This window comes from Rhinoderma darwinii (genome assembly GCF_050947455.1).
Source record: "Rhinoderma darwinii isolate aRhiDar2 chromosome 5 unlocalized genomic scaffold, aRhiDar2.hap1 SUPER_5_unloc_29, whole genome shotgun sequence".
In the NCBI taxonomy this organism is placed as follows: domain Eukaryota; kingdom Metazoa; phylum Chordata; class Amphibia; order Anura; family Rhinodermatidae; genus Rhinoderma; species Rhinoderma darwinii.
The window spans coordinates 180,286-205,944 of NW_027461786.1; the positions used below are offsets into that span (position 1 = coordinate 180,286).

At 47.5% G+C, this 25,659-nt stretch overlaps 15 non-coding genes across 15 annotated transcripts; all 15 read left to right on the plus strand.

Moving 5' to 3' along the window:
• Nucleotides 1–1,042: 1,042 nt before the first annotated feature.
• On the plus strand, nt 1,043–1,233 carry LOC142689375 (U2 spliceosomal RNA). Its single transcript, XR_012858272.1, has one exon. It is a non-coding gene; the product is annotated as a U2 spliceosomal RNA (small nuclear RNA).
• A 1,276-nt stretch (nt 1,234–2,509) lies between these two features.
• LOC142689376 (U2 spliceosomal RNA) lies at nt 2,510–2,700 on the plus strand. Its single transcript, XR_012858273.1, has one exon. It is a non-coding gene; the product is annotated as a U2 spliceosomal RNA (small nuclear RNA).
• A 1,281-nt stretch (nt 2,701–3,981) lies between these two features.
• On the plus strand, nt 3,982–4,172 carry LOC142689377 (U2 spliceosomal RNA). Its single transcript, XR_012858274.1, has one exon. It is a non-coding gene; the product is annotated as a U2 spliceosomal RNA (small nuclear RNA).
• Nucleotides 4,173–8,478: 4,306 nt separating this feature from the next.
• LOC142689378 (U2 spliceosomal RNA) lies at nt 8,479–8,669 on the plus strand. The gene has a single exon (XR_012858275.1). It is a non-coding gene; the product is annotated as a U2 spliceosomal RNA (small nuclear RNA).
• Nucleotides 8,670–9,949: 1,280 nt separating this feature from the next.
• Nucleotides 9,950–10,140, plus strand: LOC142689379 (U2 spliceosomal RNA). The gene has a single exon (XR_012858276.1). It is a non-coding gene; the product is annotated as a U2 spliceosomal RNA (small nuclear RNA).
• Nucleotides 10,141–11,432: 1,292 nt separating this feature from the next.
• LOC142689382 (U2 spliceosomal RNA) lies at nt 11,433–11,623 on the plus strand. The gene has a single exon (XR_012858278.1). It is a non-coding gene; the product is annotated as a U2 spliceosomal RNA (small nuclear RNA).
• Nucleotides 11,624–12,895: 1,272 nt separating this feature from the next.
• Nucleotides 12,896–13,086, plus strand: LOC142689383 (U2 spliceosomal RNA). Its single transcript, XR_012858279.1, has one exon. It is a non-coding gene; the product is annotated as a U2 spliceosomal RNA (small nuclear RNA).
• A 1,284-nt stretch (nt 13,087–14,370) lies between these two features.
• LOC142689384 (U2 spliceosomal RNA) lies at nt 14,371–14,561 on the plus strand. Its single transcript, XR_012858280.1, has one exon. It is a non-coding gene; the product is annotated as a U2 spliceosomal RNA (small nuclear RNA).
• Nucleotides 14,562–15,837: 1,276 nt separating this feature from the next.
• Nucleotides 15,838–16,028, plus strand: LOC142689385 (U2 spliceosomal RNA). The gene has a single exon (XR_012858281.1). It is a non-coding gene; the product is annotated as a U2 spliceosomal RNA (small nuclear RNA).
• A 1,280-nt stretch (nt 16,029–17,308) lies between these two features.
• LOC142689386 (U2 spliceosomal RNA) lies at nt 17,309–17,499 on the plus strand. Its single transcript, XR_012858282.1, has one exon. It is a non-coding gene; the product is annotated as a U2 spliceosomal RNA (small nuclear RNA).
• Nucleotides 17,500–18,791: 1,292 nt separating this feature from the next.
• Nucleotides 18,792–18,982, plus strand: LOC142689387 (U2 spliceosomal RNA). Its single transcript, XR_012858283.1, has one exon. It is a non-coding gene; the product is annotated as a U2 spliceosomal RNA (small nuclear RNA).
• A 1,272-nt stretch (nt 18,983–20,254) lies between these two features.
• Nucleotides 20,255–20,445, plus strand: LOC142689388 (U2 spliceosomal RNA). Its single transcript, XR_012858284.1, has one exon. It is a non-coding gene; the product is annotated as a U2 spliceosomal RNA (small nuclear RNA).
• A 1,284-nt stretch (nt 20,446–21,729) lies between these two features.
• On the plus strand, nt 21,730–21,920 carry LOC142689443 (U2 spliceosomal RNA). Its single transcript, XR_012858333.1, has one exon. It is a non-coding gene; the product is annotated as a U2 spliceosomal RNA (small nuclear RNA).
• A 1,301-nt stretch (nt 21,921–23,221) lies between these two features.
• On the plus strand, nt 23,222–23,412 carry LOC142689426 (U2 spliceosomal RNA). Its single transcript, XR_012858318.1, has one exon. It is a non-coding gene; the product is annotated as a U2 spliceosomal RNA (small nuclear RNA).
• Nucleotides 23,413–24,700: 1,288 nt separating this feature from the next.
• Nucleotides 24,701–24,891, plus strand: LOC142689389 (U2 spliceosomal RNA). The gene has a single exon (XR_012858285.1). It is a non-coding gene; the product is annotated as a U2 spliceosomal RNA (small nuclear RNA).
• Nucleotides 24,892–25,659: the final 768 nt, after the last annotated feature.

Sequence of the window (25,659 nt, forward strand, 5' to 3'; positions counted from 1 at the left end):
CTTGTCTTCTCTCCGCCCTCCCTTTTAGGTAAGTTAAAGAGCTGCACCTGAGCCAGCCACTGATTGATTGATTGATTGATTGATTGATTGATTGATTGATTGATGCAGCACAACAGTCAAATAGTGGAGTGGAGTAGGGGAACAGCAAACAGCCAATAAAGCAGCCCGCCCGCTCGCCTGCCCGCCACAATGGACCTACCTGTGTACACTAGATGGATGTGATGGAATGTACTGTCGTCCCTACATTTCAAGAAGAAGTAAGAATTGCAGTTGCAACAAAGCCTTGCTTGCCTACAAAGAGAGCAGCAATTTGGATTTGTTACTATGTTACCTAGAAGAATAACAAACTGTGCAAGGATGGAGGTTGTAGGAGCAAGGAGAAGTTGTCTGTAAAGTTGGTGGATGCCTATTTTCCATTTTGCAGTCCCTTGTCTCCCTCTTGTGGCCTCCTGGAGGCAACTAGCTGTGCAAAAAAAAGACAGCCTGGCGGCCGGCTGTTGCAGTGTTGCCCTCTCAGGCAACACTGAGTGACTGACTGAGCCTCACCGTCTTATATAAAGTTCAGACGGAACTTTGCACGTGTCATAGTGGAGCCCTCAGGATTCCAGAGCCAGCTTTCTGACATCATAATGGGGCCTCAGAGATAAAAGCCTGGGCCCAGGCAGTGTTGGTCAGTGCTGCTCAGCAGGCAGCACTGGACTGGACTGGATTACAGCTGATACAAGGTGTGAAGGAACAAGGGGTGGCTGTGGGCATGCACTTGCTGCCGCTGCCAGTGTTTATCTGCATGGCAGCAGGGCATTTGGGCGTTGCCAGGAAGGCGTTTTTATGTAGATTCCTCCTCTTTCAGCACTGCATTGTGGTGCAAGCAAAAGAAGCAAATCCTGTCTGGCTTCCTCTCCGGCCTTTATTCACCTCCCGTGTAGCTGTGAGTGTGTGAGCCTGCAGGGCCCCATGGAATTGCCTAGAAGTAGGCTGAATCGCTGCAAGGGCTGAACAGCAGTATCGGGCAGGCTCGGGCAACGCGCGGCCCGTTCGGGTTATCGCTTCTCGGCCTTTTGGCTAAGATCAAGTGTAGTATCTGTTCTTATCAGTTTAATATCTGATACGTCCCCTATCTGGGGACCATATATTAAATGGATTTTTAGAACAGGGAGATGGAAATAGAGCTTGCTCTGTCCACTCCACGCATTGACCTGGTATTGCAGTATTTCCAGGACCGGTGCACCCTTTCCTTATGTGTTGACTAAAAGCAGATTCCAAAAGTGTTTTTTGTCTTTGCTATTGTTTCTGTCTTTCTGAAGGGATCTCCCCTTTTAATCCCATTATTTCAACACCTGTTGGACAATGCATGAGTGATAATGAGCTCATTGATTAAATGCAATTAATGAATAGATTGCCACCTCTTGTTGTGTGTCGTCTGTGTTTCTGTGTTTCCGGCATTTCACATTGGAACACCTCATTCACCTTCCTTGTCTTCTCTCCGCCCTCCCTTTTAGGTAAGTTAAAGAGCTGCACCTGAGCCAGCCACTGATTGATTGATTGATTGATTGATTGATTGATTGATTGATGCAGCACAACAGTCAAATAGTGGAGTGGAGTAGGGGAACAGCAAACAGCCAATAAAGCAGCCCGCCCGCTCGCCTGCCCGCCACAATGGACCTACCTGTGTACACTAGATGGATGTGATGGAATGTACTGTCGTCCCTACATTTCAAGAAGAAGTAAGAATTGCAGTTGCAACAAAGCCTTGCTTGCCTACAAAGAGAGCAGCAATTTGGATTTGTTACTATGTTACCTAGAAGAATAACAAACTGTGCAAGGATGGAGGTTGTAGGAGCAAGGAGAAGTTGTCTGTAAAGTTGGTGGATGCCTATTTTCCATTTTGCAGTCCCTTGTCTCCCTCTTGTGGCCTCCTGGAGGCAACTAGCTGTGCAAAAAAAAGACAGCCTGGCGGCCGGCTGTTGCAGTGTTGCCCTCTCAGGCAACACTGAGTGACTGACTGAGCCTCACCGTCTTATATAAAGTTCAGACGGAACTTTGCACGTGTCATAGTGGAGCCCTCAGGATTCCAGAGCCAGCTTTCTGACATCATAATGGGGCCTCAGAGATAAAAGCCTGGGCCCAGGCAGTGTTGGTCAGTGCTGCTCAGCAGGCAGCACTGGACTGGACTGGATTACAGCTGATACAAGGTGTGAAGGAACAAGGGGTGGCTGTGGGCATGCACTTGCTGCCGCTGCCAGTGTTTATCTGCATGGCAGCAGGGCATTTGGGCGTTGCCAGGAAGGCGTTTTTATGTAGATTCCTCCTCTTTCAGCACTGCATTGTGGTGCAAGCAAAAGAAGCAAATCCTGTCTGGCTTCCTCTCCGGCCTTTATTCACCTCCCGTGTAGCTGTGAGTGTGTGAGCCTGCAGGGCCCCATGGAATTGCCTAGAAGTAGGCTGAATCGCTGCAAGGGCTGAACAGCAGTATCGGGCAGGCTCGGGCAACGCGCGGCCCGTTCGGGTTATCGCTTCTCGGCCTTTTGGCTAAGATCAAGTGTAGTATCTGTTCTTATCAGTTTAATATCTGATACGTCCCCTATCTGGGGACCATATATTAAATGGATTTTTAGAACAGGGAGATGGAAATAGAGCTTGCTCTGTCCACTCCACGCATTGACCTGGTATTGCAGTATTTCCAGGACCGGTGCACCCTTTCCTTATGTGTTGACTAAAAGCAGATTCCAAAAGTGTTTTTTGTCTTTGCTATTGTTTCTGTCTTTCTGAAGGGATCTCCCCTTTTTAATCCCATTATTTCAACACCTGTTGGACAATGCATGAGTGATAATGAGCTCATTGATTAAATGCAATTAATGAATAGATTGCCACCTCTTGTTGTGTGTCGTCTGTGTTTCTGTGTTTCCGGCATTTCACATTGGAACACCTCATTCACCTTCCTTGTCTTCTCTCCGCCCTCCCTTTTAGGTAAGTTAAAGAGCTGCACCTGAGCCAGCCACTGATTGATTGATTGATTGATTGATTGATTGATTGATTGATTGATGCAGCACAACAGTCAAATAGTGGAGTGGAGTAGGGGAACAGCAAACAGCCAATAAAGCAGCCCGCCCGCTCGCCTGCCCGCCACAATGGACCTACCTGTGTACACTAGATGGATGTGATGGAATGTACTGTCGTCCCTACATTTCAAGAAGAAGTAAGAATTGCAGTTGCAACAAAGCCTTGCTTGCCTACAAAGAGAGCAGCAATTTGGATTTGTTACTATGTTACCTAGAAGAATAACAAACTGTGCAAGGATGGAGGTTGTAGGAGCAAGGAGAAGTTGTCTGTAAAGTTGGTGGATGCCTATTTTCCATTTTGCAGTCGCTTGTCTCCCTCTTGTGGCCTCCTGGAGGCAACTAGCTGTGCAAAAAAAAGACAGCCTGGCGGCCGGCTGTTGCAGTGTTGCCCTCTCAGGCAACACTGAGTGACTGACTGAGCCTCACCGTCTTATATAAAGTTCAGACGGAACTTTGCACGTGTCATAGTGGAGCCCTCAGGATTCCAGAGCCAGCTTTCTGACATCATAATGGGGCCTCAGAGATAAAAGCCTGGGCCCAGGCAGTGTTGGTCAGTGCTGCTCAGCAGGCAGCACTGGACTGGACTGGATTACAGCTGATACAAGGTGTGAAGGAACAAGGGGTGGCTGTGGGCATGCACTTGCTGCCGCTGCCAGTGTTTATCTGCATGGCAGCAGGGCATTTGGGCGTTGCCAGGAAGGCGTTTTTATGTAGATTCCTCCTCTTTCAGCACTGCATTGTGGTGCAAGCAAAAGAAGCAAATCCTGTCTGGCTTCCTCTCCGGCCTTTATTCACCTCCCGTGTAGCTGTGAGTGTGTGAGCCTGCAGGGCCCCATGGAATTGCCTAGAAGTAGGCTGAATCGCTGCAAGGGCTGAACAGCAGTATCGGGCAGGCTCGGGCAACGCGCGGCCCGTTCGGGTTATCGCTTCTCGGCCTTTTGGCTAAGATCAAGTGTAGTATCTGTTCTTATCAGTTTAATATCTGATACGTCCCCTATCTGGGGACCATATATTAAATGGATTTTTAGAACAGGGAGATGGAAATAGAGCTTGCTCTGTCCACTCCACGCATTGACCTGGTATTGCAGTATTTCCAGGACCGGTGCACCCTTTCCTTATGTGTTGACTAAAAGCAGATTCCAAAAGTGTTTTTTGTCTTTGCTATTGTTTCTGTCTTTCTGAAGGGATCTCCCCTTTTAATCCCATTATTTCAACACCTGTTGGACAATGCATGAGTGATAATGAGCTCATTGATTAAATGCAATTAATGAATAGATTGCCACCTCTTGTTGTGTGTCGTCTGTGTTTCTGTGTTTCCGGCATTTCACATTGGAACACCTCATTCACCTTCCTTGTCTTCTCTCCGCCCTCCCTTTTAGGTAAGTTAAAGAGCTGCACCTGAGCCAGCCACTGATTGATTGATTGATTGATTGATTGATTGATTGATTGATTGATTGATTGATTGATTGATGCAGCACAACAGTCAAATAGTGGAGTGGAGTAGGGGAACAGCAAACAGCCAATAAAGCAGCCCGCCCGCTCGCCTGCCCGCCACAATGGACCTACCTGTGTACACTAGATGGATGTGATGGAATGTACTGTCGTCCCTACATTTCAAGAAGAAGTAAGAATTGCAGTTGCAACAAAGCCTTGCTTGCCTACAAAGAGAGCAGCAATTTGGATTTGTTACTATGTTACCTAGAAGAATAACAAACTGTGCAAGGATGGAGGTTGTAGGAGCAAGGAGAAGTTGTCTGTAAAGTTGGTGGATGCCTATTTTCCATTTTGCAGTCCCTTGTCTCCCTCTTGTGGCCTCCTGGAGGCAACTAGCTGTGCAAAAAAAAGACAGCCTGGCGGCCGGCTGTTGCAGTGTTGCCCTCTCAGGCAACACTGAGTGACTGACTGAGCCTCACCGTCTTATATAAAGTTCAGACGGAACTTTGCACGTGTCATAGTGGAGCCCTCAGGATTCCAGAGCCAGCTTTCTGACATCATAATGGGGCCTCAGAGATAAAAGCCTGGGCCCAGGCAGTGTTGGTCAGTGCTGCTCAGCAGGCAGCACTGGACTGGACTGGATTACAGCTGATACAAGGTGTGAAGGAACAAGGGGTGGCTGTGGGCATCAGTGGCGGATTATCATATGGGCGATTCGGGCGGCCGCCCGGGGCCCGAGGCTCCCAGGGGGCCCATGGCAGCCCGAACCGCACATCATCTTGTAAAGGTACCTATTCAGCGCGCTAGCGCTGCTAACTAACGAAGATGAGGAGGGGAGGAGCAGGGAATTGGCCGGGAAAGGGGTAGGACACGCCTCCCTGACAAGGGCGGGCCGCCGCCATTGAGTAACAGAACAGCGACGGACGGCTGTTCTGTTACTCCGAATCCGCAAGACAAGAGCCGGGCGGTCGGTCACCGGCGCTGAGGTCAGTACAGCAGGCTTATCCTCCTGCCCAACTGGTTCCCGACCGCTGGCTGTATTTTTACGGCCAGCGGTCAGGGACGGGTCCTTAAAACCCGAGCCATAGACTTTCTACGGCTCGGGTTTTAACTTGCTGCCCGCGCGATCGGGCAGCTGAATGTCGGGTCTCCGGCTGTCAGTGACTGCCGGGGACCCTGAGGAGAAGACAGAAGCAGCTTTCGCTGCTTCTGTCTTCTCCGATGTCTTCTTACACAGCGTTCAATGAACGCTGTGTACAGGAATAGAGACAGCAGCAGCGGCGCTGTCTCTATTCCTCCCGGTGATCATGTGACTGGTCACATGATCGCCGGGTGCCGTTAGTGGCAGGCTGCTGCTGGGTCTAACTAGACCCAGCACAGCCCTATTAGTGACAATCGTCACTATGAGAGGGCTGATTTCCCCTGTAACTGGGGCTGCTGTGCAGCCCCAGTTACAGTGGAAAAACATGGTGTAAAAGAAAGAAAAAATATATAAAGTTCACCAAAGGTCTTTTTTGACCTTTGAGGAACAGACAACAGTAATAAAAAAATAGTAAAGTAAAGTGCAAAAAAAAATGAAATAATAAATACACATAAAATGCCCACCCCAATAAAAACCGTCGCCCCCCCCCCCAATCATTGTTGTAACGCTAGCGCTGACCCAATTACCCTAATATAGACATGTAATATATTACAATTTACGGTAGACAATGACGATCACAAATAAAAGGTCTATTTTAGGGTAAAACTATGTTATTACCAAAAAAAAATAGCTGAAACGTAAAAAAGCTTATTTTTTTACTATTATTTTCAAACTTTATGAATAAAAATTCTAAAATAGCAAAAAAGGTGTGTATAAAAACGATAAAAAAAAGAAACCTGCATTGTCTACGGAAAAAACATCGCAAAAATCACATCGTTTTTATTTATTTTTTATAAAAATGTGTGTTTGGTGCAACTTTGTAATTACGTTTTATTAAAAAATATTTTCACTTTTTGAGATACAGCTGCTTTGTATCCTGTATCCGTCAGGTCAGCAGGACTGACGGGATCAGTGAAACGGGCCCTGCGCTAAATTATAATCTTAGATGTGATAGATTTGAGGTGGATCCTGCGTGTCACTGATCCCGTCAGTCTTGCTGACCTGACGGATACAGGATACAAAGCAGCTGTATCTTAAAAAGTGAAAATATTTTTTAATAAAACGTAATTACAAAGTTGCACCAAACACACATTTTTATAAAAAATAAATAAAAACGACGTGATTTTTGCGACGTTTTTTCCGTAGACAATGCAGGTTTCGTTTTTTATCGTTTTTATACACACCTTTTTTTGCTATTTTACAATTTTTATTCATAAAGTTTGAAAATAATAGTAAACAAATAAGCTTTTTTACGTTTCAGCTATTTTTTTTGGTAATAACATAGTTTTACCCTAAAATAGACCTTTTATTTGTAATAGTCATTGTTTACCGTAAATTGTAATATATTACATGTCTATATTAGGGTAATTGGGTAATATATATATATATATATATAAAATTATGATATAAAGTTTTTAAATGTGTACATAACCTTGTGGCACTATATACAAGGGGGAGTTCTGTGTGGCACTATATACAAGGGGGAGCGCTGTGTGCCACTATATACAAGGGGGAGCGCTGTGTGCCACTATATACAAGGGGGAGCGCTGTGTGGCACTATATACAAGGGGGAGCGCTGTGTGCCACTATATACAAGTGGGAGCGCTGTGTGGCACTATATACAAGGGGAGCGCTGTGTGGCACTATATACAAGGGGAGCGCTGTGTGGCACTATATACAAGGGGGAGCGCTGTGTGGCATTATATACAAGGGGGGGCTGTGTAGTGCTATCCACAGTGGTATGTGTGTGGCGCTCTTTATAGGGGGGGCTTTTTGGTGCTATTTACAAGAGGGGGAGGGCTGTGTGGCGCTCTCTACAGGGCGCTGTATGGCACTATCTATATGGGGCTGTGTGTAACGCTCTCTACGAGGAGGATGTGTGATATATAGAGGGGGCTGTGTATGGCGATATCTATGGGGGTGTGTAATATCTACAGGGGCTGTGTGTGGCACTATGTACAGGGGGCTGTGTGTATGTGGTGTTTTACAGTGTGTGGTATTATTATATTCAGGCGCGCAGTGTTTGGTGCTATTATATTTAGGGGCACAGTATGTGGCACCATGATAACTTTATTTTCGTTTATAGGTGTGGAAATGTTGGAAAAGTGAGGAGACATCTGAGTGGCAAATTCTGCAGAAATGAGTCATGGCCGGGAGAAGTCGTCATGAGCGCTGGACCGGATGGAGAAGAAAAGAGGAAAAAAACTACTAGAATCTGAGACGTCGTCACCTGTGAGTCACTAGATTTATAGAGAATCTGTCACCTCTCCTGACATGTTTATTATAGGAATCCTTGTATTTCACAAAAAGTCTTTCTGCAGTCCAGGACTGATAGACAATTCCTCTTGTCAGGAGGTTGTGTCCCTGCACAGTGTGATACTCTCAGTATGTAGGGACACAGCCCTGTGACAAGGGAAATCGTAACACTGTTAATGCTTGCCCAAAAAAGTAGTGTCAAAAATAGTTACGGCGCGGCAGGGCGGCGGTGAGGAAGGGGGGCCCAAGTTTGGGTAACAGCCCAGGGCCCATGGTCTACTTAATCCGCCACTGGTGGGCATGCACTTGCTGCCGCTGCCAGTGTTTATCTGCATGGCAGCAGGGCATTTGGGCGTTGCCAGGAAGGCGTTTTTATGTAGATTCCTCCTCTTTCAGCACTGCATTGTGGTGCAAGCAAAAGAAGCAAATCCTGTCTGGCTTCCTCTCCGGCCTTTATTCACCTCCCGTGTAGCTGTGAGTGTGTGAGCCTGCAGGGCCCCATGGAATTGCCTAGAAGTAGGCTGAATCGCTGCAAGGGCTGAACAGCAGTATCGGGCAGGCTCGGGCAACGCGCGGCCCGTTCGGGTTATCGCTTCTCGGCCTTTTGGCTAAGATCAAGTGTAGTATCTGTTCTTATCAGTTTAATATCTGATACGTCCCCTATCTGGGGACCATATATTAAATGGATTTTTAGAACAGGGAGATGGAAATAGAGCTTGCTCTGTCCACTCCACGCATTGACCTGGTATTGCAGTATTTCCAGGACCGGTGCACCCTTTCCTTATGTGTTGACTAAAAGCAGATTCCAAAAGTGTTTTTTGTCTTTGCTATTGTTTCTGTCTTTCTGAAGGGATCTCCCCTTTTAATCCCATTATTTCAACACCTGTTGGACAATGCATGAGTGATAATGAGCTCATTGATTAAATGCAATTAATGAATAGATTGCCACCTCTTGTTGTGTGTCGTCTGTGTTTCTGTGTTTCCGGCATTTCACATTGGAACACCTCATTCACCTTCCTTGTCTTCTCTCCGCCCTCCCTTTTAGGTAAGTTAAAGAGCTGCACCTGAGCCAGCCACTGATTGATTGATTGATTGATTGATTGATTGATTGATTGATTGATGCAGCACAACAGTCAAATAGTGGAGTGGAGTAGGGGAACAGCAAACAGCCAATAAAGCAGCCCGCCCGCTCGCCTGCCCGCCACAATGGACCTACCTGTGTACACTAGATGGATGTGATGGAATGTACTGTCGTCCCTACATTTCAAGAAGAAGTAAGAATTGCAGTTGCAACAAAGCCTTGCTTGCCTACAAAGAGAGCAGCAATTTGGATTTGTTACTATGTTACCTAGAAGAATAACAAACTGTGCAAGGATGGAGGTTGTAGGAGCAAGGAGAAGTTGTCTGTAAAGTTGGTGGATGCCTATTTTCCATTTTGCAGTCCCTTGTCTCCCTCTTGTGGCCTCCTGGAGGCAACTAGCTGTGCAAAAAAAAGACAGCCTGGCGGCCGGCTGTTGCAGTGTTGCCCTCTCAGGCAACACTGAGTGACTGACTGAGCCTCACCGTCTTATATAAAGTTCAGACGGAACTTTGCACGTGTCATAGTGGAGCCCTCAGGATTCCAGAGCCAGCTTTCTGACATCATAATGGGGCCTCAGAGATAAAAGCCTGGGCCCAGGCAGTGTTGGTCAGTGCTGCTCAGCAGGCAGCACTGGACTGGACTGGATTACAGCTGATACAAGGTGTGAAGGAACAAGGGGTGGCTGTGGGCATGCACTTGCTGCCGCTGCCAGTGTTTATCTGCATGGCAGCAGGGCATTTGGGCGTTGCCAGGAAGGCGTTTTTATGTAGATTCCTCCTCTTTCAGCACTGCATTGTGGTGCAAGCAAAAGAAGCAAATCCTGTCTGGCTTCCTCTCCGGCCTTTATTCACCTCCCGTGTAGCTGTGAGTGTGTGAGCCTGCAGGGCCCCATGGAATTGCCTAGAAGTAGGCTGAATCGCTGCAAGGGCTGAACAGCAGTATCGGGCAGGCTCGGGCAACGCGCGGCCCGTTCGGGTTATCGCTTCTCGGCCTTTTGGCTAAGATCAAGTGTAGTATCTGTTCTTATCAGTTTAATATCTGATACGTCCCCTATCTGGGGACCATATATTAAATGGATTTTTAGAACAGGGAGATGGAAATAGAGCTTGCTCTGTCCACTCCACGCATTGACCTGGTATTGCAGTATTTCCAGGACCGGTGCACCCTTTCCTTATGTGTTGACTAAAAGCAGATTCCAAAAGTGTTTTTTGTCTTTGCTATTGTTTCTGTCTTTCTGAAGGGATCTCCCCTTTTAATCCCATTATTTCAACACCTGTTGGACAATGCATGAGTGATAATGAGCTCATTGATTAAATGCAATTAATGAATAGATTGCCACCTCTTGTTGTGTGTCGTCTGTGTTTCTGTGTTTCCGGCATTTCACATTGGAACACCTCATTCACCTTCCTTGTCTTCTCTCCGCCCTCCCTTTTAGGTAAGTTAAAGAGCTGCACCTGAGCCAGCCACTGATTGATTGATTGATTGATTGATTGATTGATTGATTGATTGATTGATTGATTGATGCAGCACAACAGTCAAATAGTGGAGTGGAGTAGGGGAACAGCAAACAGCCAATAAAGCAGCCCGCCCGCTCGCCTGCCCGCCACAATGGACCTACCTGTGTACACTAGATGGATGTGATGGAATGTACTGTCGTCCCTACATTTCAAGAAGAAGTAAGAATTGCAGTTGCAACAAAGCCTTGCTTGCCTACAAAGAGAGCAGCAATTTGGATTTGTTACTATGTTAACTAGAAGAATAACAAACTGTGCAAGGATGGAGGTTGTAGGAGCAAGGAGAAGTTGTCTGTAAAGTTGGTGGATGCCTATTTTCCATTTTGCAGTCCCTTGTCTCCCTCTTGTGGCCTCCTGGAGGCAACTAGCTGTGCAAAAAAAAGACAGCCTGGCGGCCGGCTGTTGCAGTGTTGCCCTCTCAGGCAACACTGAGTGACTGACTGAGCCTCACCGTCTTATATAAAGTTCAGACGGAACTTTGCACGTGTCATAGTGGAGCCCTCAGGATTCCAGAGCCAGCTTTCTGACATCATAATGGGGCCTCAGAGATAAAAGCCTGGGCCCAGGCAGTGTTGGTCAGTGCTGCTCAGCAGGCAGCACTGGACTGGACTGGATTACAGCTGATACAAGGTGTGAAGGAACAAGGGGTGGCTGTGGGCATGCACTTGCTGCCGCTGCCAGTGTTTATCTGCATGGCAGCAGGGCATTTGGGCGTTGCCAGGAAGGCGTTTTTATGTAGATTCCTCCTCTTTCAGCACTGCATTGTGGTGCAAGCAAAAGAAGCAAATCCTGTCTGGCTTCCTCTCCGGCCTTTATTCACCTCCCGTGTAGCTGTGAGTGTGTGAGCCTGCAGGGCCCCATGGAATTGCCTAGAAGTAGGCTGAATCGCTGCAAGGGCTGAACAGCAGTATCGGGCAGGCTCGGGCAACGCGCGGCCCGTTCGGGTTATCGCTTCTCGGCCTTTTGGCTAAGATCAAGTGTAGTATCTGTTCTTATCAGTTTAATATCTGATACGTCCCCTATCTGGGGACCATATATTAAATGGATTTTTAGAACAGGGAGATGGAAATAGAGCTTGCTCTGTCCACTCCACGCATTGACCTGGTATTGCAGTATTTCCAGGACCGGTGCACCCTTTCCTTATGTGTTGACTAAAAGCAGATTCCAAAAGTGTTTTTTGTCTTTGCTATTGTTTCTGTCTTTCTGAAGGGATCTCCCCTTTTAATCCCATTATTTCAACACCTGTTGGACAATGCATGAGTGATAATGAGCTCATTGATTAAATGCAATTAATGAATAGATTGCCACCTCTTGTTGTGTGTCGTCTGTGTTTCTGTGTTTCCGGCATTTCACATTGGAACACCTCATTCACCTTCCTTGTCTTCTCTCCGCCCTCCCTTTTAGGTAAGTTAAAGAGCTGCACCTGAGCCAGCCACTGATTGATTGATTGATTGATTGATTGATTGATTGATGCAGCACAACAGTCAAATAGTGGAGTGGAGTAGGGGAACAGCAAACAGCCAATAAAGCAGCCCGCCCGCTCGCCTGCCCGCCACAATGGACCTACCTGTGTACACTAGATGGATGTGATGGAATGTACTGTCGTCCCTACATTTCAAGAAGAAGTAAGAATTGCAGTTGCAACAAAGCCTTGCTTGCCTACAAAGAGAGCAGCAATTTGGATTTGTTACTATGTTACCTAGAAGAATAACAAACTGTGCAAGGATGGAGGTTGTAGGAGCAAGGAGAAGTTGTCTGTAAAGTTGGTGGATGCCTATTTTCCATTTTGCAGTCCCTTGTCTCCCTCTTGTGGCCTCCTGGAGGCAACTAGCTGTGCAAAAAAAAGACAGCCTGGCGGCCGGCTGTTGCAGTGTTGCCCTCTCAGGCAACACTGAGTGACTGACTGAGCCTCACCGTCTTATATAAAGTTCAGACGGAACTTTGCACGTGTCATAGTGGAGCCCTCAGGATTCCAGAGCCAGCTTTCTGACATCATAATGGGGCCTCAGAGATAAAAGCCTGGGCCCAGGCAGTGTTGGTCAGTGCTGCTCAGCAGGCAGCACTGGACTGGACTGGATTACAGCTGATACAAGGTGTGAAGGAACAAGGGGTGGCTGTGGGCATGCACTTGCTGCCGCTGCCAGTGTTTATCTGCATGGCAGCAGGGCATTTGGGCGTTGCCAGGAAGGCGTTTTTATGTAGATTCCTCCTCTTTCAGCACTGCATTGTGGTGCAAGCAAAAGAAGCAAATCCTGTCTGGCTTCCTCTCCGGCCTTTATTCACCTCCCGTGTAGCTGTGAGTGTGTGAGCCTGCAGGGCCCCATGGAATTGCCTAGAAGTAGGCTGAATCGCTGCAAGGGCTGAACAGCAGTATCGGGCAGGCTCGGGCAACGCGCGGCCCGTTCGGGTTATCGCTTCTCGGCCTTTTGGCTAAGATCAAGTGTAGTATCTGTTCTTATCAGTTTAATATCTGATACGTCCCCTATCTGGGGACCATATATTAAATGGATTTTTAGAACAGGGAGATGGAAATAGAGCTTGCTCTGTCCACTCCACGCATTGACCTGGTATTGCAGTATTTCCAGGACCGGTGCACCCTTTCCTTATGTGTTGACTAAAAGCAGATTCCAAAAGTGTTTTTTGTCTTTGCTATTGTTTCTGTCTTTCTGAAGGGATCTCCCCTTTTAATCCCATTATTTCAACACCTGTTGGACAATGCATGAGTGATAATGAGCTCATTGATTAAATGCAATTAATGAATAGATTGCCACCTCTTGTTGTGTGTCGTCTGTGTTTCTGTGTTTCCGGCATTTCACATTGGAACACCTCATTCACCTTCCTTGTCTTCTCTCCGCCCTCCCTTTTAGGTAAGTTAAAGAGCTGCACCTGAGCCAGCCACTGATTGATTGATTGATTGATTGATTGATTGATTGATTGATTGATTGATGCAGCACAACAGTCAAATAGTGGAGTGGAGTAGGGGAACAGCAAACAGCCAATAAAGCAGCCCGCCCGCTCGCCTGCCCGCCACAATGGACCTACCTGTGTACACTAGATGGATGTGATGGAATGTACTGTCGTCCCTACATTTCAAGAAGAAGTAAGAATTGCAGTTGCAACAAAGCCTTGCTTGCCTACAAAGAGAGCAGCAATTTGGATTTGTTACTATGTTACCTAGAAGAATAACAAACTGTGCAAGGATGGAGGTTGTAGGAGCAAGGAGAAGTTGTCTGTAAAGTTGGTGGATGCCTATTTTCCATTTTGCAGTCCCTTGTCTCCCTCTTGTGGCCTCCTGGAGGCAACTAGCTGTGCAAAAAAAAGACAGCCTGGCGGCCGGCTGTTGCAGTGTTGCCCTCTCAGGCAACACTGAGTGACTGACTGAGCCTCACCGTCTTATATAAAGTTCAGACGGAACTTTGCACGTGTCATAGTGGAGCCCTCAGGATTCCAGAGCCAGCTTTCTGACATCATAATGGGGCCTCAGAGATAAAAGCCTGGGCCCAGGCAGTGTTGGTCAGTGCTGCTCAGCAGGCAGCACTGGACTGGACTGGATTACAGCTGATACAAGGTGTGAAGGAACAAGGGGTGGCTGTGGGCATGCACTTGCTGCCGCTGCCAGTGTTTATCTGCATGGCAGCAGGGCATTTGGGCGTTGCCAGGAAGGCGTTTTTATGTAGATTCCTCCTCTTTCAGCACTGCATTGTGGTGCAAGCAAAAGAAGCAAATCCTGTCTGGCTTCCTCTCCGGCCTTTATTCACCTCCCGTGTAGCTGTGAGTGTGTGAGCCTGCAGGGCCCCATGGAATTGCCTAGAAGTAGGCTGAATCGCTGCAAGGGCTGAACAGCAGTATCGGGCAGGCTCGGGCAACGCGCGGCCCGTTCGGGTTATCGCTTCTCGGCCTTTTGGCTAAGATCAAGTGTAGTATCTGTTCTTATCAGTTTAATATCTGATACGTCCCCTATCTGGGGACCATATATTAAATGGATTTTTAGAACAGGGAGATGGAAATAGAGCTTGCTCTGTCCACTCCACGCATTGACCTGGTATTGCAGTATTTCCAGGACCGGTGCACCCTTTCCTTATGTGTTGACTAAAAGCAGATTCCAAAAGTGTTTTTTGTCTTTGCTATTGTTTCTGTCTTTCTGAAGGGATCTCCCCTTTTAATCCCATTATTTCAACACCTGTTGGACAATGCATGAGTGATAATGAGCTCATTGATTAAATGCAATTAATGAATAGATTGCCACCTCTTGTTGTGTGTCGTCTGTGTTTCTGTGTTTCCGGCATTTCACATTGGAACACCTCATTCACCTTCCTTGTCTTCTCTCCGCCCTCCCTTTTAGGTAAGTTAAAGAGCTGCACCTGAGCCAGCCACTGATTGATTGATTGATTGATTGATTGATTGATTGATTGATGCAGCACAACAGTCAAATAGTGGAGTGGAGTAGGGGAACAGCAAACAGCCAATAAAGCAGCCCGCCCGCTCGCCTGCCCGCCACAATGGACCTACCTGTGTACACTAGATGGATGTGATGGAATGTACTGTCGTCCCTACATTTCAAGAAGAAGTAAGAATTGCAGTTGCAACAAAGCCTTGCTTGCCTACAAAGAGAGCAGCAATTTGGATTTGTTACTATGTTACCTAGAAGAATAACAAACTGTGCAAGGATGGAGGTTGTAGGAGCAAGGAGAAGTTGTCTGTAAAGTTGGTGGATGCCTATTTTCCATTTTGCAGTCCCTTGTCTCCCTCTTGTGGCCTCCTGGAGGCAACTAGCTGTGCAAAAAAAAGACAGCCTGGCGGCCGGCTGTTGCAGTGTTGCCCTCTCAGGCAACACTGAGTGACTGACTGAGCCTCACCGTCTTATATAAAGTTCAGACGGAACTTTGCACGTGTCATAGTGGAGCCCTCAGGATTCCAGAGCCAGCTTTCTGACATCATAATGGGGCCTCAGAGATAAAAGCCTGGGCCCAGGCAGTGTTGGTCAGTGCTGCTCAGCAGGCAGCACTGGACTGGACTGGATTACAGCTGATACAAGGTGTGAAGGAACAAGGGGTGGCTGTGGGCATGCACTTGCTGCCGCTGCCAGTGTTTATCTGCATGGCAGCAGGGCATTTGGGCGTTGCCAGGAAGGCGTTTTTATGTAGATTCCTCCTCTTTCAGCACTGCATTGTGGTGCAAGCAAAAGAAGCAAATCCTGTCTGGCTTCCTCTCCGGCCTTTATTCACCTCCCGTGTAGCTGTGAGTGTGTGAGCCTGCAGGGCCCCATGGAATTGCCTAGAAGTAGGCTGAATCGCTGCAAGGGCTGAACAGCAGTATCGGGCAGGCTCGGGCAACGCGCGGCCCGTTCGGGTTATCGCTTCTCGGCCTTTTGGCTAAGATCAAGTGTAGTATCTGTTCTTATCAGTTTAATATCTGATACGTCCCCTATCTGGGGACCATATATTAAATGGATTTTTAGAACAGGGAGATGGAAATAGAGCTTGCTCTGTCCACTCCACGCATTGACCTGGTATTGCAGTATTTCCAGGACCGGTGCACCCTTTCCTTATGTGTTGACTAAAAGCAGATTCCAAAAGTGTTTTTTGTCTTTGCTATTGTTTCTGTCTTTCTGAAGGGATCTCCCCTTTTAATCCCATTATTTCAACACCTGTTGGACAATGCATGAGTGATAATGAGCTCATTGATTAAATGCAATTAATGAATAGATTGCCACCTCTTGTTGTGTGTCGTCTGTGTTTCTGTGTTTCCGGCATTTCACATTGGAACACCTCATTCACCTTCCTTGTCTTCTCTCCGCCCTCCCTTTTAGGTAAGTTAAAGAGCTGCACCTGAGCCAGCCACTGATTGATTGATTGATTGATTGATTGATTGATTGATTGATTGATGCAGCACAACAGTCAAATAGTGGAGTGGAGTAGGGGAACAGCAAACAGCCAATAAAGCAGCCCGCCCGCTCGCCTGCCCGCCACAATGGACCTACCTGTGTACACTAGATGGATGTGATGGAATGTACTGTCGTCCCTACATTTCAAGAAGAAGTAAGAATTGCAGTTGCAACAAAGCCTTGCTTGCCTACAAAGAGAGCAGCAATTTGGATTTGTTACTATGTTACCTAGAAGAATAACAAACTGTGCAAGGATGGAGGTTGTAGGAGCAAGGAGAAGTTGTCTGTAAAGTTGGTGGATGCCTATTTTCCATTTTGCAGTCCCTTGTCTCCCTCTTGTGGCCTCCTGGAGGCAACTAGCTGTGCAAAAAAAAGACAGCCTGGCGGCCGGCTGTTGCAGTGTTGCCCTCTCAGGCAACACTGAGTGACTGACTGAGCCTCACCGTCTTATATAAAGTTCAGACGGAACTTTGCACGTGTCATAGTGGAGCCCTCAGGATTCCAGAGCCAGCTTTCTGACATCATAATGGGGCCTCAGAGATAAAAGCCTGGGCCCAGGCAGTGTTGGTCAGTGCTGCTCAGCAGGCAGCACTGGACTGGACTGGATTACAGCTGATACAAGGTGTGAAGGAACAAGGGGTGGCTGTGGGCATGCACTTGCTGCCGCTGCCAGTGTTTATCTGCATGGCAGCAGGGCATTTGGGCGTTGCCAGGAAGGCGTTTTTATGTAGATTCCTCCTCTTTCAGCACTGCATTGTGGTGCAAGCAAAAGAAGCAAATCCTGTCTGGCTTCCTCTCCGGCCTTTATTCACCTCCCGTGTAGCTGTGAGTGTGTGAGCCTGCAGGGCCCCATGGAATTGCCTAGAAGTAGGCTGAATCGCTGCAAGGGCTGAACAGCAGTATCGGGCAGGCTCGGGCAACGCGCGGCCCGTTCGGGTTATCGCTTCTCGGCCTTTTGGCTAAGATCAAGTGTAGTATCTGTTCTTATCAGTTTAATATCTGATACGTCCCCTATCTGGGGACCATATATTAAATGGATTTTTAGAACAGGGAGATGGAAATAGAGCTTGCTCTGTCCACTCCACGCATTGACCTGGTATTGCAGTATTTCCAGGACCGGTGCACCCTTTCCTTATGTGTTGACTAAAAGCAGATTCCAAAAGTGTTTTTTGTCTTTGCTATTGTTTCTGTCTTTCTGAAGGGATCTCCCCTTTTAATCCCATTATTTCAACACCTGTTGGACAATGCATGAGTGATAATGAGCTCATTGATTAAATGCAATTAATGAATAGATTGCCACCTCTTGTTGTGTGTCGTCTGTGTTTCTGTGTTTCCGGCATTTCACATTGGAACACCTCATTCACCTTCCTTGTCTTCTCTCCGCCCTCCCTTTTAGGTAAGTTAAAGAGCTGCACCTGAGCCAGCCACTGATTGATTGATTGATTGATTGATTGATTGATTGATTGATTGATTGATTGATTGATGCAGCACAACAGTCAAATAGTGGAGTGGAGTAGGGGAACAGCAAACAGCCAATAAAGCAGCCCGCCCGCTCGCCTGCCCGCCACAATGGACCTACCTGTGTACACTAGATGGATGTGATGGAATGTACTGTCGTCCCTACATTTCAAGAAGAAGTAAGAATTGCAGTTGCAACAAAGCCTTGCTTGCCTACAAAGAGAGCAGCAATTTGGATTTGTTACTATGTTACCTAGAAGAATAACAAACTGTGCAAGGATGGAGGTTGTAGGAGCAAGGAGAAGTTGTCTGTAAAGTTGGTGGATGCCTATTTTCCATTTTGCAGTCCCTTGTCTCCCTCTTGTGGCCTCCTGGAGGCAACTAGCTGTGCAAAAAAAAGACAGCCTGGCGGCCGGCTGTTGCAGTGTTGCCCTCTCAGGCAACACTGAGTGACTGACTGAGCCTCACCGTCTTATATAAAGTTCAGACGGAACTTTGCACGTGTCATAGTGGAGCCCTCAGGATTCCAGAGCCAGCTTTCTGACATCATAATGGGGCCTCAGAGATAAAAGCCTGGGCCCAGGCAGTGTTGGTCAGTGCTGCTCAGCAGGCAGCACTGGACTGGACTGGATTACAGCTGATACAAGGTGTGAAGGAACAAGGGGTGGCTGTGGGCATGCACTTGCTGCCGCTGCCAGTGTTTATCTGCATGGCAGCAGGGCATTTGGGCGTTGCCAGGAAGGCGTTTTTATGTAGATTCCTCCTCTTTCAGCACTGCATTGTGGTGCAAGCAAAAGAAGCAAATCCTGTCTGGCTTCCTCTCCGGCCTTTATTCACCTCCCGTGTAGCTGTGAGTGTGTGAGCCTGCAGGGCCCCATGGAATTGCCTAGAAGTAGGCTGAATCGCTGCAAGGGCTGAACAGCAGTATCGGGCAGGCTCGGGCAACGCGCGGCCCGTTCGGGTTATCGCTTCTCGGCCTTTTGGCTAAGATCAAGTGTAGTATCTGTTCTTATCAGTTTAATATCTGATACGTCCCCTATCTGGGGACCATATATTAAATGGATTTTTAGAACAGGGAGATGGAAATAGAGCTTGCTCTGTCCACTCCACGCATTGACCTGGTATTGCAGTATTTCCAGGACCGGTGCACCCTTTCCTTATGTGTTGACTAAAAGCAGATTCCAAAAGTGTTTTTTGTCTTTGCTATTGTTTCTGTCTTTCTGAAGGGATCTCCCCTTTTAATCCCATTATTTCAACACCTGTTGGACAATGCATGAGTGATAATGAGCTCATTGATTAAATGCAATTAATGAATAGATTGCCACCTCTTGTTGTGTGTCGTCTGTGTTTCTGTGTTTCCGGCATTTCACATTGGAACACCTCATTCACCTTCCTTGTCTTCTCTCCGCCCTCCCTTTTAGGTAAGTTAAAGAGCTGCACCTGAGCCAGCCACTGATTGATTGATTGATTGATTGATTGATTGATTGATGCAGCACAACAGTCAAATAGTGGAGTGGAGTAGGGGAACAGCAAACAGCCAATAAAGCAGCCCGCCCGCTCGCCTGCCCGCCACAATGGACCTACCTGTGTACACTAGATGGATGTGATGGAATGTACTGTCGTCCCTACATTTCAAGAAGAAGTAAGAATTGCAGTTGCAACAAAGCCTTGCTTGCCTACAAAGAGAGCAGCAATTTGGATTTGTTACTATGTTACCTAGAAGAATAACAAACTGTGCAAGGATGGAGGTTGTAGGAGCAAGGAGAAGTTGTCTGTAAAGTTGGTGGATGCCTATTTTCCATTTTGCAGTCCCTTGTCTCCCTCTTGTGGCCTCCTGGAGGCAACTAGCTGTGCAAAAAAAAGACAGCCTGGCGGCCGGCTGTTGCAGTGTTGCCCTCTCAGGCAACACTGAGTGACTGACTGAGCCTCACCGTCTTATATAAAGTTCAGACGGAACTTTGCACGTGTCATAGTGGAGCCCTCAGGATTCCAGAGCCAGCTTTCTGACATCATAATGGGGCCTCAAAGATAAAAGCCTGGGCCCAGGCAGTGTTGGTCAGTGCTGCTCAGCAGGCAGCACTGGACTGGACTGGATTACAGCTGATACAAGGTGTGAAGGAACAAGGGGTGGCTGTGGGCATGCACTTGCTGCCGCTGCCAGTGTTTATCTGCATGGCAGCAGGGCATTTGGGCGTTGCCAGGAAGGCGTTTTTATGTAGATTCCTCCTCTTTCAGCACTGCATTGTGGTGCAAGCAAAAGAAGCAAATCCTGTCTGGCTTCCTCTCCGGCCTTTATTCACCTCCCGTGTAGCTGTGAGTGTGTGAGCCTGCAGGGCCCCATGGAATTGCCTAGAAGTAGGCTGAATCGCTGCAAGGGCTGAACAGCAGTATCGGGCAGGCTCGGGCAACGCGCGGCCCGTTCGGGTTATCGCTTCTCGGCCTTTTGGCTAAGATCAAGTGTAGTATCTGTTCTTATCAGTTTAATATCTGATACGTCCCCTATCTGGGGACCATATATTAAATGGATTTTTAGAACAGGGAGATGGAAATAGAGCTTGCTCTGTCCACTCCACGCATTGACCTGGTATTGCAGTATTTCCAGGACCGGTGCACCCTTTCCTTATGTGTTGACTAAAAGCAGATTCCAAAAGTGTTTTTTGTCTTTGCTATTGTTTCTGTCTTTCTGAAGGGATCTCCCCTTTTAATCCCATTATTTCAACACCTGTTGGACAATGCATGAGTGATAATGAGCTCATTGATTAAATGCAATTAATGAATAGATTGCCACCTCTTGTTGTGTGTCGTCTGTGTTTCTGTGTTTCCGGCATTTCACATTGGAACACCTCATTCACCTTCCTTGTCTTCTCTCCGCCCTCCCTTTTAGGTAAGTTAAAGAGCTGCACCTGAGCCAGCCACTGATTGATTGATTGATTGATTGATTGATTGATTGATTGATTGATTGATGCAGCACAACAGTCAAATAGTGGAGTGGAGTAGGGGAACAGCAAACAGCCAATAAAGCAGCCCGCCCGCTCGCCTGCCCGCCACAATGGACCTACCTGTGTACACTAGATGGATGTGATGGAATGTACTGTCGTCCCTACATTTCAAGAAGAAGTAAGAATTGCAGTTGCAACAAAGCCTTGCTTGCCTACAAAGAGAGCAGCAATTTGGATTTGTTACTATGTTACCTAGAAGAATAACAAACTGTGCAAGGATGGAGGTTGTAGGAGCAAGGAGAAGTTGTCTGTAAAGTTGGTGGATGCCTATTTTCCATTTTGCAGTCCCTTGTCTCCCTCTTGTGGCCTCCTGGAGGCAACTAGCTGTGCAAAAAAAAGACAGCCTGGCGGCCGGCTGTTGCAGTGTTGCCCTCTCAGGCAACACTGAGTGACTGACTGAGCCTCACCGTCTTATATAAAGTTCAGACGGAACTTTGCACGTGTCATAGTGGAGCCCTCAGGATTCCAGAGCCAGCTTTCTGACATCATAATGGGGCCTCAGAGATAAAAGCCTGGGCCCAGGCAGTGTTGGTCAGTGCTGCTCAGCAGGCAGCACTGGACTGGACTGGATTACAGCTGATACAAGGTGTGAAGGAACAAGGGGTGGCTGTGGGCATGCACTTGCTGCCGCTGCCAGTGTTTATCTGCATGGCAGCAGGGCATTTGGGCGTTGCCAGGAAGGCGTTTTTATGTAGATTCCTCCTCTTTCAGCACTGCATTGTGGTGCAAGCAAAAGAAGCAAATCCTGTCTGGCTTCCTCTCCGGCCTTTATTCACCTCCCGTGTAGCTGTGAGTGTGTGAGCCTGCAGGGCCCCATGGAATTGCCTAGAAGTAGGCTGAATCGCTGCAAGGGCTGAACAGCAGTATCGGGCAGGCTCGGGCAACGCGCGGCCCGTTCGGGTTATCGCTTCTCGGCCTTTTGGCTAAGATCAAGTGTAGTATCTGTTCTTATCAGTTTAATATCTGATACGTCCCCTATCTGGGGACCATATATTAAATGGATTTTTAGAACAGGGAGATGGAAATAGAGCTTGCTCTGTCCACTCCACGCATTGACCTGGTATTGCAGTATTTCCAGGAGCGGTGCACCCTTTCCTTATGTGTTGACTAAAAGCAGATTCCAAAAGTGTTTTTTTGTCTTTGCTATTGTTTCTGTCTTTCTGAAGGGATCTCCCCTTTTAATCCCATTATTTCAACACCTGTTGGACAATGCATGAGTGATAATGAGCTCATTGATTAAATGCAATTAATGAATAGATTGCCACCTCTTGTTGTGTGTCGTCTGTGTTTCTGTGTTTCCGGCATTTCACATTGGAACACCTCATTCACCTTCCTTGTCTTCTCTCCGCCCTCCCTTTTAGGTAAGTTAAAGAGCTGCACCTGAGCCAGCCACTGATTGATTGATTGATTGATTGATTGATTGATTGATTGATTGATTGATTGATTGATTGATTGATGCAGCACAACAGTCAAATAGTGGAGTGGAGTAGGGGAACAGCAAACAGCCAATAAAGCAGCCCGCCCGCTCGCCTGCCCGCCACAATGGACCTACCTGTGTACACTAGATGGATGTGATGGAATGTACTGTCGTCCCTACATTTCAAGAAGAAGTAAGAATTGCAGTTGCAACAAAGCCTTGCTTGCCTACAAAGAGAGCAGCAATTTGGATTTGTTACTATGTTACCTAGAAGAATAACAAACTGTGCAAGGATGGAGGTTGTAGGAGCAAGGAGAAGTTGTCTGTAAAGTTGGTGGATGCCTATTTTCCATTTTGCAGTCCCTTGTCTCCCTCTTGTGGCCTCCTGGAGGCAACTAGCTGTGCAAAAAAAAGACAGCCTGGCGGCCGGCTGTTGCAGTGTTGCCCTCTCAGGCAACACTGAGTGACTGACTGAGCCTCACCGTCTTATATAAAGTTCAGACGGAACTTTGCACGTGTCATAGTGGAGCCCTCAGGATTCCAGAGCCAGCTTTCTGACATCATAATGGGGCCTCAGAGATAAAAGCCTGGGCCCAGGCAGTGTTGGTCAGTGCTGCTCAGCAGGCAGCACTGGACTGGACTGGATTACAGCTGATACAAGGTGTGAAGGAACAAGGGGTGGCTGTGGGCATGCACTTGCTGCCGCTGCCAGTGTTTATCTGCATGGCAGCAGGGCATTTGGGCGTTGCCAGGAAGGCGTTTTTATGTAGATTCCTCCTCTTTCAGCACTGCATTGTGGTGCAAGCAAAAGAAGCAAATCCTGTCTGGCTTCCTCTCCGGCCTTTATTCACCTCCCGTGTAGCTGTGAGTGTGTGAGCCTGCAGGGCCCCATGGAATTGCCTAGAAGTAGGCTGAATCGCTGCAAGGGCTGAACAGCAGTATCGGGCAGGCTCGGGCAACGCGCGGCCCGTTCGGGTTATCGCTTCTCGGCCTTTTGGCTAAGATCAAGTGTAGTATCTGTTCTTATCAGTTTATTATCTGATACGTCCCCTGTCTGGGGACCATATATTAAATGGATTTTTAGAACAGGGAGATGGAAATAGAGCTTGCTCTGTCCACTCCACGCATTGACCTGGTATTGCAGTATTTCCAGGACCGGTGCACCCTTTCCTTATGTGTTGACTAAAAGCAGATTCCAAAAGTGTTTTTTGTCTTTGCTATTGTTTCTGTCTTTCTGAAGGGATCTCCCCTTTTAATCCCATTATTTCAACACCTGTTGGACAATGCATGAGTGATAATGAGCTCATTGATTAAATGCAATTAATGAATAGATTGCCACCTCTTGTTGTGTGTCGTCTGTGTTTCTGTGTTTCCGGCATTTCACATTGGAACACCTCATTCACCTTCCTTGTCTTCTCTCCGCCCTCCCTTTTAGGTAAGTTAAAGAGCTGCACCTGAGCCAGCCACTGATTGATTGATTGATTGATTGATTGATTGATTGATTGATTGATTGATGCAGCACAACAGTCAAATAGTGGAGTGGAGTAGGGGAACAGCAAACAGCCAATAAAGCAGCCCGCCCGCTCGCCTGCCCGCCACAATCAATGGACCTACCTGTGTACACTAGATGGATGTGATGGAATGTACTGTCGTCCCTACATTTCAAGAAGAAGTAAGAATTGCAGTTGCAACAAAGCCTTGCTTGCCTACAAAGAGAGCAGCAATTTGGATTTGTTACTATGTTACCTAGAAGAATAACAAACTGTGCAAGGATGGAGGTTGTAGGAGCAAGGAGAAGTTGTCTGTAAAGTTGGTGGATGCCTATTTTCCATTTTGCAGTCCCTTGTCTCCCTCTTGTGGCCTCCTGGAGGCAACTAGCTGTGCAAAAAAAAGACAGCCTGGCGGCCGGCTGTTGCAGTGTTGCCCTCTCAGGCAACACTGAGTGACTGACTGAGCCTCACCGTCTTATATAAAGTTCAGACGGAACTTTGCACGTGTCATAGTGGAGCCCTCAGGATTCCAGAGCCAGCTTTCTGACATCATAATGGGGCCTCAGAGATAAAAGCCTGGGCCCAGGCAGTGTTGGTCAGTGCTGCTCAGCAGGCAGCACTGGACTGGACTGGATTACAGCTGATACAAGGTGTGAAGGAACAAGGGGTGGCTGTGGGCATGCACTTGCTGCCGCTGCCAGTGTTTATCTGCATGGCAGCAGGGCATTTGGGCGTTGCCAGGAAGGCGTTTTTATGTAGATTCCTCCTCTTTCAGCACTGCATTGTGGTGCAAGCAAAAGAAGCAAATCCTGTCTGGCTTCCTCTCCGGCCTTTATTCACCTCCCGTGTAGCTGTGAGTGTGTGAGCCTGCAGGGCCCCATGGAATTGCCTAGAAGTAGGCTGAATCGCTGCAAGGGCTGAACAGCAGTATCGGGCAGGCTCGGGCAACGCGCGGCCCGTTCGGGTTATCGCTTCTCGGCCTTTTGGCTAAGATCAAGTGTAGTATCTGTTCTTATCAGTTTAATATCTGATACGTCCCCTATCTGGGGACCATATATTAAATGGATTTTTAGAACAGGGAGATGGAAATAGAGCTTGCTCTGTCCACTCCACGCATTGACCTGGTATTGCAGTATTTCCAGGACCGGTGCACCCTTTCCTTATGTGTTGACTAAAAGCAGATTCCAAAAGTGTTTTTTGTCTTTGCTATTGTTTCTGTCTTTCTGAAGGGATCTCCCCTTTTAATCCCATTATTTCAACACCTGTTGGACAATGCATGAGTGATAATGAGCTCATTGATTAAATGCAATTAATGAATAGATTGCCACCTCTTGTTGTGTGTCGTCTGTGTTTCTGTGTTTCCGGCATTTCACATTGGAACACCTCATTCACCTTCCTTGTCTTCTCTCCGCCCTCCCTTTTAGGTAAGTTAAAGAGCTGCACCTGAGCCAGCCACTGATTGATTGATTGATTGATTGATTGATGCAGCACAACAGTCAAATAGTGGAGTGGAGTAGGGGAACAGCAAACAGCCAATAAAGCAGCCCGCCCGCTCGCCTGCCCGCCACAATGGACCTACCTGTGTACACTAGATGGATGTGATGGAATGTACTGTCGTCCCTACATTTCAAGAAGAAGTAAGAATTGCAGTTGCAACAAAGCCTTGCTTGCCTACAAAGAGAGCAGCAATTTGGATTTGTTACTATGTTACCTAGAAGAATAACAAACTGTGCAAGGATGGAGGTTGTAGGAGCAAGGAGAAGTTGTCTGTAAAGTTGGTGGATGCCTATTTTCCATTTTGCAGTCCCTTGTCTCCCTCTTGTGGCCTCCTGGAGGCAACTAGCTGTGCAAAAAAAAGACAGCCTGGCGGCCGGCTGTTGCAGTGTTGCCCTCTCAGGCAACACTGAGTGACTGACTGAGCCTCAC